Raw genomic sequence first — 14,275 nt, 5'->3', positions numbered from 1 at the left:
TCGTTGGCCAAGAGGTACGTTACAACCGTGTTTTGTTTTACTGCAAATATATGTACAATGTAAGCTATTGAATAACTTTTTATTAAGAATAATGTTTAAAAGTGTGCTTTTATTTAAGTAAGATAACAACATACAATGCATAAGTAATTCTTCATATGCTACGTATTTCCATTCAAGCAAGCGTATTAAACAATGTAACATTAGGTTCGTTGAATTCATATTTGTGATTCTGAAATAACAATGGAATGTCTGTGATATACAGTAGGTGTGGGTGTGGGTGTGAATGTGTGTGTGTGTGTGTGTGTGTGTGTGTGTGTGTGTGTGTGTGTGTGTGTGTGTGTGTGTGTGTGTGTGTGTGTGTGTGTGTGTGTGTGTGGGAGGGGGTGATGGGAGATGGTGGTGGTGGGTGTTAGGGGTTCTTATGATATTGTTAAGATTTCATTTAAAATGATGTATACTCGACATTAAAATATTGTTCAAAGTCTAGAAAACGATACCAAACATATACTTAACGTCAGAATTATTTAAAATACGTCCTCTTTTAATTAGAACCAATGATAATGGAAGATAATCAAAGCTCGGCTGTATGAACACTGCTATATATTAAACAATTGTTTTTACTCACCATTCACTAGCGTCACAAACACAACACGGATCATTATTCATCATTCTTCTCTTTCTATACAATGAGTGTCTCATGTGTTGAGGAAATATTATAAGTGGGCTGTCGAAATACGTCACTGTTTTTTGTGATTGCTGTAGGTTTTTCTTAAACCTGTGATCTAATTATAGATTAAAGGTGTCGTCTATTAGATCAGCATATTAATATAAACATTACGATATGTTTCGAAGAAAATCATTTATTTCACTTTCGTTTCACTGAAACGAGTATTAATGGAACAAAGCTTTTAATGACTTTCAGTTTTATCTTATAAAAACAAACAAGAAGATATATTAATTTCAGCGTCAACTCTATTTTTTTGATGAACACACTGTAAGCACTAATACCTTTCTGTACAACTAGATACCTAGTCATGATCCGGACTTAGGACGAATGTACCATTCTTGTCTGTATAAAGTCATGATCCGGACTTAGGACTAATAATGTACCATTCTTGTCTGTATAAAGTCATGATCCGGACTTAGGACTAATAATGTACCATTCTTGTCTGTATAAAGTCATGATCCGAACTTAGGACTAATAATGTACCATTCTTGTCTGTATAAAGTCATGATCCGGACTTAGGACTAATGTACCATTCTTGTCTGTATAAAGTCATGATCCGAACTTAGGACTAATAATGTACCATTCTTGTCTGTATAAAGTCATGATCCGACCTTAGGACTAATATTGTACCATTCTTGTCTGTATAAAGTCATGATCCGGACTTAGGACTAATGTACCATTCTTGTCTGTATAAAGTCATGATCCGAACTTAGGACTAATAATGTACCATTCTTGTCTGTATAAAGTCATGATCCGAACTTAGGACTAATATTGTACCATTCTTGTCTGTATAAAGTCATGATCCGGACTTAGGACTAATAATGTACCATTCTTGTCTGTATAAAGTGATGATCCGAGCTTAGGACTAATGATGTACCATTCTTGTCTGTATAAAGTCATGATCCGGACTTAGGACTAATAATGTACCATTCTTGTCTGTATAAAGTCATGATCCGGACTTAGGACTAATGTACCATTCTTGTCTGTATAAAGTCATGATCCGAACTTAGGACTAATAATGTACCATTCTTGTCTGTATAAAGTCATGATCCGGACTTAGGACTAATAATGTACCATTCTTGTCTGTATAAAGTCATGATCCGAACTTAGGACTAATAATGTACCATTCTTGTCTGTATAAAGTCATGATCCGGACTTAGGACTAATAATGTACCATTCTTGTCTGTATAAAGTCATGATCCGGACTTAGGACTAATGTACCATTCTTGTCTGTATAAAGTCATGATCCGGACTTAGGACTAATAATGTACCATTCTTGTCTGTATAAAGTCATGATCCGGACTTAGGACTAATAATGTATCATTCTTGTCTGTATAAAGTCATGATCCGGACTTAGGACTAATAATGTATCATTCTTGTCTGTATAAAGTCATGATCCGAACTTAGGACTAATAATGTATCATTCTTGTCTGTATAAAGTCATGATCCGGACTTAGGACTAATGTACCATTCTTGTCTGTATAAAGTCATGATCCGGACTTAGGACTAATGTACCATTCTTGTCTGTATAAAGTCATGATCCGGACTTAGGACTAATAATGTACCATTCTTGTCTGTATAAAGTCATGATCCGAACTTAGGACTAATAATGTACCATTCTTGTCTGTATAAAGTCATGATCCGAACTTAGGACTAATAATGTACCATTCTTGTCTGTATAAAGTCATGATCCGAACTTAGGACTAATAATGTACCATTCTTGTCTGTATAAAGTCATGATCCGAACTTAGGACTAATAATGTACCATTCTTGTCTGTATAAAGTCATGATCCGGACTTAGGACTAATGTACCATTCTTGTCTGTATAAAGTCATGATCCGGACTTAGGACTAATAATGTACCATTCTTGTCTGTATAAAGTCATGATCCGAACTTAGGACTAATAATGTACCATTCTTGTCTGTATAAAGTCATGATCCGGACTTAGGACTAATGTACCATTCTTGTCTGTATAAAGTGATGATCCGAACTTAGGACTAATAATGTACCATTCTTGTCTGTATAAAGTCATGATCCGGACTTAGGACTAATAATGTACCATTCTTGTCTGTATAAAGTCATGATCCGGACTTAGGACTAATAATGTACCATTCTTGTCTGTATAAAGTCATGATCCGAACTTAGGACTAATAATGTACCATTCTTGTCTGTATAAAGTCATGATCCGGACTTAGGACTAATGTACCCCTGTACCATTCTTGTCTGTATAAAGTCATGATCCGAACTTAGGACTAATGTACCATTCTTGTCTGTATAAAGTCATGATCCGGACTTAGGACTAATGTACCATTCTTGTCTGTATAAAGTCATGATCCGGACTTAGGACTAATGTACCATTCTTGTCTGTATAAAGTCATGATCCGGACTTAGGACTAATGTACCATTCTTGTCTGTATAAAGTGATGATCCGAACTTAGGACTAATAATGTACCATTCTTGTCTGTATAAAGTCATGATCCGAACTTAGGACTAATGTACCATTCTTGTCTGTATAAAGTCATGATCCGGACTTAGGACTAATGTACCATTCTTGTCTGTATAAAGTCATGATCCGGACTTAGGACTAATGTACCATTCTTGTCTGTATAAAGTCATGATCCGAACTTAGGACTAATGTACCATTCTTGTCTGTATAAAGTGATGATCCGAACTTAGGACTAATGTACCATTCTTGTCTGTATAAAGTCATGATCCGGACTTAGGACCAATAATGTACCATTCTTGTCTGTATAAAGTGATGATCCGAACTTAGGACTAATAATGTACCATTCTTGTCTGTATAAATTCATGATCCGAACTTAGGACCAATAATGTACCATTCTTGTCTGTATAAAGTCATGATCCGGACTTAGGACTAATGTACCATTCTTGTCTGTATAAAGTCATGATCCGGACTTAGGACCAATAATGTACCATTCTTGTCTGTATAAAGTGATGATCCGAACTTAGGACTAATAATGTACCATTCTTGTCTGTATAAATTCATGATCCGAACTTAGGACCAATAATGTACCATTCTTGTCTGTATAAAGTGATGATCCGGACTTAGGACTAATAATGTACCATTCTTGTCTATATAAAGTCATGATCCGGACTTAGGACTAATAATGTACCATTCTTGTCTGTATAAAGTCATGATCCGGACTTAGGACTAATAATGTACCATTCTTGTCTGTATAAAGTCATGATCCGGACTTAGGACGAATGTACCATTCTTGTCTGTATAAAGTCATGATCCGGACTTAGGACTAATAATGTACCATTCTTGTCTGTATAAAGTCATGATCCGAACTTAGGACTAATAATGTACCATTCTTGTCTGTATAAAGTCATGATCCGGACTTAGGACTAATGTGTACCATTCTTGTCTGTATAAAGTCATGATCCGGACTTAGGACTAATAATGTACCATTCTTGTCTGTATAAAGTGATGATCCGGACTTAGGACTAATGTACCATTCTTGTCTGTATAAAGTCATGATCCGAACTTAGGACTAATAATGTACCATTCTTGTCTGTATAAAGTCATGATCCGAACTTAGGACTAATAATGTACCATTCTTGTCTGTATAAAGTCATGATCCGGACTTAGGACTAATGTACCATTCTTGTCTGTATAAAGTCATGATCCGGACTTAGGACTAATAATGTACCATTCTTGTCTGTATAAAGTCATGATCCGGACTTAGGACTAATAATGTACCATTCTTGTCTGTATAAAGTCATGATCCGGACTTAGGACTAATAATGTACCATTCTTGTCTGTATAAAGTCATGATCCGGACTTAGGACTAATAATGTACCATTCTTGTCTGTATAAAGTCATGATCCGGACTTAGGACTAATAATGTACCATTCTTGTCTGTATAAAGTCATGATCCGGACTTAGGACTAATAATGTACCATTCTTGTCTGTATAAATTCATGATCCGAACTTAGGACTAATAATGTACCATTCTTGTCTGTATAAAGTCATGACCCGTACTTAGGATAAGTGTACCATTCTTGTCTGTATAAAGTGATGATCCGGACTTAGGACTAATGTACCATTCTTGTCTGTATAAAGTCATGACCCGTACTTAGGATAAGTGTACCATTCTTGTCTGTATAAAGTGATGATCCGGACTTAGGACTAATGTACCATTCTTGTCTGTATAAAGTCATGATCCGGACTTAGGACTAATGTACCATTCTTGTCTGTATAAAGTCATGATCCGTACTTAGGATAAGTGTACCATTCTTGTCTGTATAAAGTGATGATCCGGACTTAGGACTAATGTACCATTCTTGTCTGTATAAAGTCATGATCCGAACTTAGGACTAATAATGTACCATTCTTGTCTGTATAAAGTCATGACCCGTACTTAGGATAAGTGTACCATTCTTGTCTGTATAAAGTGATGATCCGGACTTAGGACTAATGTACCATTCTTGTCTGTATAAAGTCATGACCCGTACTTAGGATAAGTGTACCATTCTTGTCTGTATAAAGTCATGATCCGGACTTAGGTATAATGTACCATTCTTGTCTGTATAAAGTCATGATCCGAACTTAGGACTAATAATGTACCATTCTTGTCTGTATAAAGTCATGATCCGAACTTAGGACTAATGTACCATTCTTGTCTGTATAAAGTGATGATCCGAACTTAGGACTAATGTACCATTCTTGTCTGTATAAAGTCATGACCCGTACTTAGGATAAGTGTACCATTCTTGTCTGTATAAAGTGATGATCCGGACTTAGGACTAATGTACCAGTCTTGTCTGTATAAAGTCATGATCCGAACTTAGGACTAATAATGTACCATTCTTGATTGTATAAAGTCATGATCCGGACTTAGGACTAATGATGTACCATTCTTGTCTGTATAAAGTCATGATCCGAACTTAGGACTAATGTACCATTCTTGTCTGTATAAAGTCATGATCCGGACTTAGGACTAATGTACCATTCTTGTCTGTATAAAGTCATGATCCGGACTTAGGACTAATGTACCATTCTTGTCTGTATAAAGTCATGATCCGAACTTAGGACTAATAATGTACCATTCTTGTCTGTATAAAGTGATGATCCGAACTTAGGACTAATAATGTACCATTCTTGTCTGTATAAAGTCATGATCCGAACTTAGGACTAATGTACCATTCTTGTCTGTATAAAGTCATGATCCGGACTTAGGACTAATGTACCATTCTTGTCTGTATAAAGTCATGATCCGGACTTAGGACTAATGTACCATTCTTGTCTGTATAAAGTCATGATCCGAACTTAGGACTAATGTACCATTCTTGTCTGTATAAAGTGATGATCCGAACTTAGGACTAATGTACCATTCTTGTCTGTATAAAGTCATGATCCGGACTTAGGACCAATAATGTACCATTCTTGTCTGTATAAAGTGATGATCCGAACTTAGGACTAATAATGTACCATTCTTGTCTGTATAAATTCATGATCCGAACTTAGGACCAATAATGTACCATTCTTGTCTGTATAAAGTCATGATCCGGACTTAGGACTAATGTACCATTCTTGTCTGTATAAAGTCATGATCCGGACTTAGGACCAATAATGTACCATTCTTGTCTGTATAAAGTGATGATCCGAACTTAGGACTAATAATGTACCATTCTTGTCTGTATAAATTCATGATCCGAACTTAGGACCAATAATGTACCATTCTTGTCTGTATAAAGTGATGATCCGGACTTAGGACTAATAATGTACCATTCTTGTCTATATAAAGTCATGACCCGTACTTAGGATAAGTGTACCATTCTTGTCTGTATAAAGTCATGATCCGGACTTAGGACTAATAATGTACCATTCTTGTCTGTATAAAGTCATGATCCGGACTTAGGACGAATGTACCATTCTTGTCTGTATAGAGTCATGATCCGGACTTAGGACTAATGTACCATTCTTGTCTGTATAAAGTCATGATCCGAACTTAGGACTAATAATGTACCATTCTTGTCTGTATAAAGTCATGATCCGGACTTAGGACTAATGTACCATTCTTGTCTGTATAAAGTCATGATCCGGACTTAGGACTAATAATGTACCATTCTTGTCTGTATAAAGTCATGATCCGGACTTAGGACTAATGTACCATTCTTGTCTGTATAAAGTCATGATCCGAACTTAGGACTAATAATGTACCATTCTTGTCTGTATAAAGTCATGATCCGAACTTAGGACTAATAATGTACCATTCTTGTCTGTATAAAGTCATGATCCGAACTTAGGACTAATAATGTACCATTCTTGTCTGTATAAAGTCATGATCCGGACTTAGGACTAATAATGTACCATTCTTGTCTGTATAAAGTCATGATCCGGACTAAGGACGAATGTACCATTCTTGTCTGTATAAAGTCATGATCCGGACTTAGGTCTAATAATGTACCATTCTTGTCTGTATAAAGTCATGATCCGGACTTAGGACTAATGTACCATTCTTGTCTGTATAAAGTCATGATCCGGACTTAGGACTAATAATGTACCATTCTTGTCTGTATAAATTCATGATCCGAACTTAGGACTAATAATGTACCATTCTTGTCTGTATAAAGTCATGACCCGTACTTAGGATAAGTGTACCATTCTTGTCTGTATAAAGTGATGATCCGGACTTAGGACTAATGTACCATTCTTGTCTGTATAAAGTCATGACCCGTACTTAGGATAAGTGTACCATTCTTGTCTGTATAAAGTGATGATCCGGACTTAGGACTAATGTACCATTCTTGTCTGTATAAAGTCATGATCCGGACTTAGGACTAATGTACCATTCTTGTCTGTATAAAGTCATGATCCGTACTTAGGATAATAATGTACCATTCTTGTCTGTATAAAGTGATGATCCGGACTTAGGACTAATGTACCATTCTTGTCTGTATAAAGTCATGATCTCGAACTTAGGACTAATAATGTACCATTCTTGTCTGTATAAAGTCATGACCCGTACTTAGGATAAGTGTACCATTCTTGTCTGTATAAAGTGATGATCCGGACTTAGGACTAATGTACCATTCTTGTCTGCTGTATAAAGTCATGATCCGGACTTAGGACTAATGTACCATTCTTGTCTGTATAAAGTCATGATCCGGACTTAGGACTAATGTACCATTCTTGTCTGTATAAAGTCATGATCCGGACTTAGGACTAATGTACCATTCTTGTCTGTATAAAGTCATGATCCGGACTTAGGACTAATAATGTACCATTCTTGTCAGTATAAAGTCATGATCCGGACTTAGGTCTAATGTAAAATTCTTGTCTATATAAAGTCATGACCTGTACTTAGGATAAGTGTACCATTCTTGTCAGTAGATAGCTCTGTTTCTGGTTTTCTGTACAGCTAGATACCTAGTCATGACCCGGACTGTTCTTAGGACTTAATATACTCAAATGATTCTTGTCTGTATATAGTTCTGTTACTATTTTTAGAGATTTATTTGTTTTGAACAATTGGTTAGTTTGATACAATATCGTGTATTACATGTTTAACAAATAGCTCTGATTACACGTCAGCAGGTAAAAATGCTTATGAAATCGAATAAAAGGACTTTTAATCACATCGGTGATAATGTTATCTGACTGTACCGACACGTACTACGTCAACAGATGATAACATGCTGACAATAATTCAGATATCGGAAATATCGCCACTGTCAGTTTTAGTACTCCCCTATAAATGACTTTGAGTAGGATGATTACATCATTGTTCATAAATAAATAAATGTTATCTTCACTCCTACTGTCAATAATGATCGAGCAACTTTCGAAAAATATTTTTTCCGAATAATCATATGACAATATAATTCATATGACAAGATAATTTAAGAAAACGTTTCAAAATTGGTAATGAATTGTTTTACAAAACACCTTGTTGATGTAATTTGGTATCATAATCTCGCTTTTATATTGGTATTCAGTATGGTTTAATCTTCCAGAACAACGACAATGATCGACACTTAATTCAATAAAACCAATACTGAAACCACGTGCGTACATGTTGATGTCCATTGAACAATAAGTAGTGCTATCGACGACAACGTGACCTATTGCAACTTCTTAGCGAGGGTTCAGAGCGAGTTACAAAATGAGAACTTCTAGGTGTTGTGTAGCCAACAGATTTTAATCCATAAATATAAAGCCTGTTTAAGACATGTGATAATAGTACATCAAAGTAATTTACATAAATCTCGCAGTCGATATAGGAAAGACCACCCCCATAAAATAGGAATGCAAAGGAATGTTTCTGCTTGAGAAATAACATCTTATATGCATGTACTACACGTGTGTTAAAAACCGACAGAAATAATAGTAGTATCACTTTTGTAAGACATTTTTTTAAGAAAAACCGTGTAACATACACTGTATGTTGGTAAACTCATCACTTATTTAACTATGCACGCTGGCCGCGTGCCTTTATAGAGAGCAACCAACTAAATGATTTTACATAGACCACAGTGTTAAACTTTGTTAAAGTTTTGTACTGTATTATTAAAACAAAGACATATTAGCTAGGTATTGTATTCTATAATTAAAGCCTAGGTTCTCATATAACACTAGATAGAAAAAAAAGTTTGTGTCCTTCTGCTCAAACTCCATCCAGGATAGCTTTATTGAAATCAGGCGCATTTTGCACTAAAATATCCGGAAATTCTAATGTTTTTACCTATTCATTATCAAAATTGATATTTTGAACCTAAATCTCAATATGAATTTCCAAATTGATATTATGGTTTTCTAGGAATAATTACCTGTCAGAAAACATTTTTACTTTTGAAATTCATGATTAGCCAGCCAATCAGCGGCCGGGTTAAAATTCTATCCTGGGCTCAATCTTGTATACACAGGGGCCATTTCGAAGGTCTTTTTTTATTTAGTTGGTTGATCCCTATAGCAGAAATTAAAAATCTAATACTCACCTATGATGTAAAGTGTATTTCGGCTGTATGTCAAATCTGTAATATTAACTTAATCGGTCAAGTGGTTTGTCCAGGACAGGGCTTCACCTTCGGACAGTCACCCGCGGAGTAATTCTGAAAACATGAAATGTTGAACTTACACACTGTGTTGATTAATTGCAAATTATGTATTAAATATTGAAATAGTATTAATGTTGTTTAAGTTAATTATTAGTTACATGATTAAACTTTCTGAATATAATGAAAAATAGGAAAAGTCCCCAGCCAAGGGGAGATAATCCATTACATAATCAGGTACCCCTATAATATAGAAAATGTCAAGATTTTGGAAGAAAACTAGATATACCAAACCTTTTTCACATTCAAATTTACCAGGAACATGGTTCCAGAGCCTTTCTGTTTAAAATAAACAAATTAAACAAAGATCAAACTGTAATGAGCTAAAAAAAGATGCATGTCTTTGTCCATGACTGGAATCTGAGCAACCAACACATATTTCCGGAAATCTTGAATGACCCTGAAACACCATTAATATGTTTCATTAAAGGAAAAAATATTCACAAAATGGTATTTTTCATCATTATAACATAAAATGCATACTTTTAATAAACTAATTAGCCCTAATATTACAATTAATCAGTACAATTAGTTAAATTAGCTTACCTGAGATGACTCCCCCGCATTTTGCACTACCACCCCCCACCACCCCCCCCCCCCCCTCCCACCAATGATACCTGGCAGGTCTAAATACCACACCCCAAACTAGACATTATGTAATACAATGTAATTGTCTCCCCTAAATGTTACCAATTTCAAATGTATAAGCTGTAACTTATGTTTTATACCTTTATGGCTCTCGGCACTCCAATATGGCAGAGATGACTGACCCCCAATTTCTTGATTTGACCGCTAATTCCTGGTTCACCTAAACTGGAACATGCATACAGTTCTGTGTACTAAATTCTGACAACTGAGGAGACCATGCACCGCGCACCCATGTGATCGTACCCATCTGATGTTAAACGCACATGTCACACGTTTACAGCCGTGCTAATTACCTGAATCTACGTTATATGTACCATTAACTTACTGGCCAATCCTAAATAAACTGCATGAATAGTCACAGTGACACATATTATTCTAAAACTTGGCGACTTACCTTTGTATCCATGGACTCACTCGGCTCCAGTGACTGACTATTATACTTCAGTTCTCTACTTTTCTTAATTCCGTAGTTTCCTGCGTATTACCCGCGCCGTGGTATAGTCCACAGGAAGTAAATTCAGGCATTTTTTTATGATTTTGTAAATAAACTACAGATAGCCTGCACCGGCAGATTGCCAACGGGTTATACTTCGATGGTATCCTTGAAAGCGTAGTATGTACTTATAATAGTACGTTTATGTGAAACTACTTAAGCATAGAAGGTAATAAAGAAGGTAAATTTGGTAATATTTTTCACAGATAGTCCGATAGCCCACACCAGGCATCATTTGATATAAAAAAATCGTATAGCCCGCGGGCAATTCGCAGGAAATTACGGTACCATCATAAAAACGTGCATTTGTTAAAATTAAAACATTTTCGATTTTCAAATACAGAATATTTTGCTCGCCTTGAATATAGATCAAAACATTCATGTAACAGTGTTCCATCAGTATTCCCCGAACAAATACTAGATATTTGAGCCGAATGTTTATTGAACTGTCTTTGACTTTTTCATCATATCTGTCAACATCTCGGCTTGGTTTATCCAGCTTCAAGTTTTGGAAAGAAAAAGAAGAAAGATGAAGATTCATTAACATGATTTTATTGACATCTATGTGTAGAGTGTGGATGAAATAAAACGAAAATCCACGTAAACATGCATGCAAATAACAAATATAATGGAACTATCATTGTTTATATTCAAATAATGTTAGGATATTATTCTATTATGGCACTTTCCCTCGGGAATTATTCTCCTATAGTATTGTCTGGCGAGGTATAGTCCTCTGTATTACTGTAACAAAAAGTGACGTTGTGTGTAATCTAACCAAACTTGTCATGATGTATACTAATGCACTTGTCACTCACTTTAAGTGTAAGAAAGCATAGCTATGTGATATTAATTATCCACTATAGAGATTATATGATGTTTCATATGGAGTATTTGTCTTTATCTAACCACTTTTTATTAGCATATTATTAGTCCCTAATTTGTAGAATACAGAAATCCGATGATGAGTTTGAATTTATCGCCCGTCGAATAATCTTAATTAATTAAAGATAATGAAAGTGTAAGGTCTTTTTGCCATTTGATTAATAATAATAATATAATAACTACAATTTAAAGCCTCGTCTACAGTTGTTGTTGGTATATTGTATATATTTTGAATGTTTTAAAGGCTAAATAGTAAAAAGTGACATGTGTATGATATTTTTGTAAGTTAACCGTGAAATATTTATTTGTGAAATATTAATAAATAATCATCATTAAAATGTATTTCTTATTAAAATGTTGCTGCTTCCATTTCAATATGAAGTGGTTTTAGTTTATAATACAGTTATATTGACGCACTGATAAGTCATCGCAATTACATTTAAAATAGCAGTACACACTTAACACTATAGATTACTCCTGCATTATGTAGCCAAATTACTTGCCACAATAGAATGTGTTATACGTTCATAACAAGCATGTTAATCAAAAGATACATAAAAAATTTGTGTCTATTTGAATATTTACACCTGAAATACATATTACCTCTGAGGACAGATCACGTGTTAATAGCTACCATTTCCTAATATTGATACAATAATAATTTAATCCCGAGTTTTTCATGCACTGATCAGTACTAAATAGCATATAACGATGTAGGCGCATTGATATTGTACTTGTATACATGAATACAATCGTACATCAAAGTTATAAAAAAACGTGTACACGTTAAAAATACTTCCAGTGCTGCATCTTTATAAAAAGTGGTAAAATTAGAAAGTTTAAACCTCGGACAGACGGAGAAAAATGTGTATAACACTTAAACCGTTTTCACTATGACAAAAAGAGCGACAGTGATAGACCATACAACTTTAATGGAAAGAGCAACAAAATAGCTTTCAACGTGCTGCCCAAATCGTCAATCACGGTTGAAAATGTGTGTATAAGCCCCTCTAAACCACTAATATGGGCACATAGGAAAATAATATTTTTCACTAAATTCTGAAAGGATACTACATGTAGGTCATTTTTAAGGGCAGTTTTCCACATTTTTTACATCTGGCTAAAATGTGGCTGATATTGTAGTTACACATAATTATATAAGGTGTAGCTTAAAATGAAGATATGGTGAAATATCAGTTAAAGGAACAATTCAATGAGGCTAATTCTGTTATATAACCATTTAATTTAAATATTTTGATTGAAACCGTTGAAATTCCAAATCGTTGATCATTACGATTAAGCAGGTATATCATGTATGCTGTACCCATACCCGAGCCAAAGTCACGTACGTTACTAAAATACAATACATAACCACCGAGGAATTGGTGAAATTATATCTAGACAAGAACATGCATCTAATAACGTAAACACACTACTGTAAGAGCGATTTGAGTAGTTCTAGACACAAAAAATATTTACTACACTCACAAGGGCAAAGGTTCGGCATAAAAGACGTCCGACCACAATGTGTAATGGCGGATACCAAGCGAGTTTGAACATTTTACATACATTTCATTACAGTGGGCTTTTCTGGCATATTACAGTAAAACCAACTGATCTAATTTCCATTAGAACTGGTTTGTTTCCGATGTATATGCAAATGTTATTGTACTTTTAGACTGAATTGCCCTTTTAAGAAACTGTATGCAGGTTTTTTTGAACTAAATAAGATGTTTTTACATATAAAATTGTAATAGCCATGACTATTGTATGCCTCATTAATACGAAAGATGTTATTGGGAGAGTACAAATTACAAAACTAAAAAAGTACATTCATTCTGTAAGCAAATATATGATTAATGCATAAATGGTTTACATTGAATGAGCAACATTATCTATAAAGCCGTAAAATATTTCAAATTTTGCTACATCCTTGAAATTAATGTGCTCTACTCAACACTACACTTTAGTGTTAAAGACTTGATTAAGCTTGAGAACATCGTACAACACAGCATTTCTATACGAATACAAAGAACTGTAATATTTGATGTTATGGTGCCATGAAGTATTTTTTCAGCACCTTTCCCCACAGAAATCTCGACATATTATATTCTTAGACATTACTGTACCCATTATCGCGATTGTTTTCAAAACATATTAAAAATAGTTAGGTGTGATGAAATAAAATAAATCTAATATCAATATATTCACAAAATATCTCAATTGTTTAGAAAAATATTTGATGTGAAAATATTCATGCAAAAGATGAGAAATACGTGTCTTTTTGTCACCAGTGATATTGTTTCTGACTACGGAGGAAATGAAATGCGGCCGCCGTTTCTCGATCTATTGTCCTGCCAAAAAAACGAATAAATTTTAACATGTCTTCATCAATGCTTGGCATTTTGAATAAATTATATAAAGATATCTAAATTATTTTC

At 34.6% G+C, this 14,275-nt stretch overlaps 1 protein-coding gene across 1 annotated transcript in view; it reads right to left on the bottom strand.

Annotated features, from left to right (window-relative positions):
* LOC138326529 (3'-5' exoribonuclease HELZ2-like) overlaps positions 1–766 on the bottom strand; it is a 30,603-nt gene extending 29,837 nt beyond the window's left edge. Inside the window, exon 1 of the mRNA XM_069272628.1 lies at positions 626–766. The gene's annotated coding sequence lies outside the window, so the exon portion shown is untranslated. The remainder of the gene's footprint in view (positions 1–625) is intronic.
* Between the last annotated feature and the right edge of the window lie 13,509 nt (positions 767–14,275).

The sequence above is a fragment of the Argopecten irradians genome, chromosome 6 (assembly GCF_041381155.1).
Source record: "Argopecten irradians isolate NY chromosome 6, Ai_NY, whole genome shotgun sequence".
NCBI classification, from domain to species: domain Eukaryota; kingdom Metazoa; phylum Mollusca; class Bivalvia; order Pectinida; family Pectinidae; genus Argopecten; species Argopecten irradians.
This window is presented reverse-complemented; position numbering and strand designations above follow the sequence as displayed.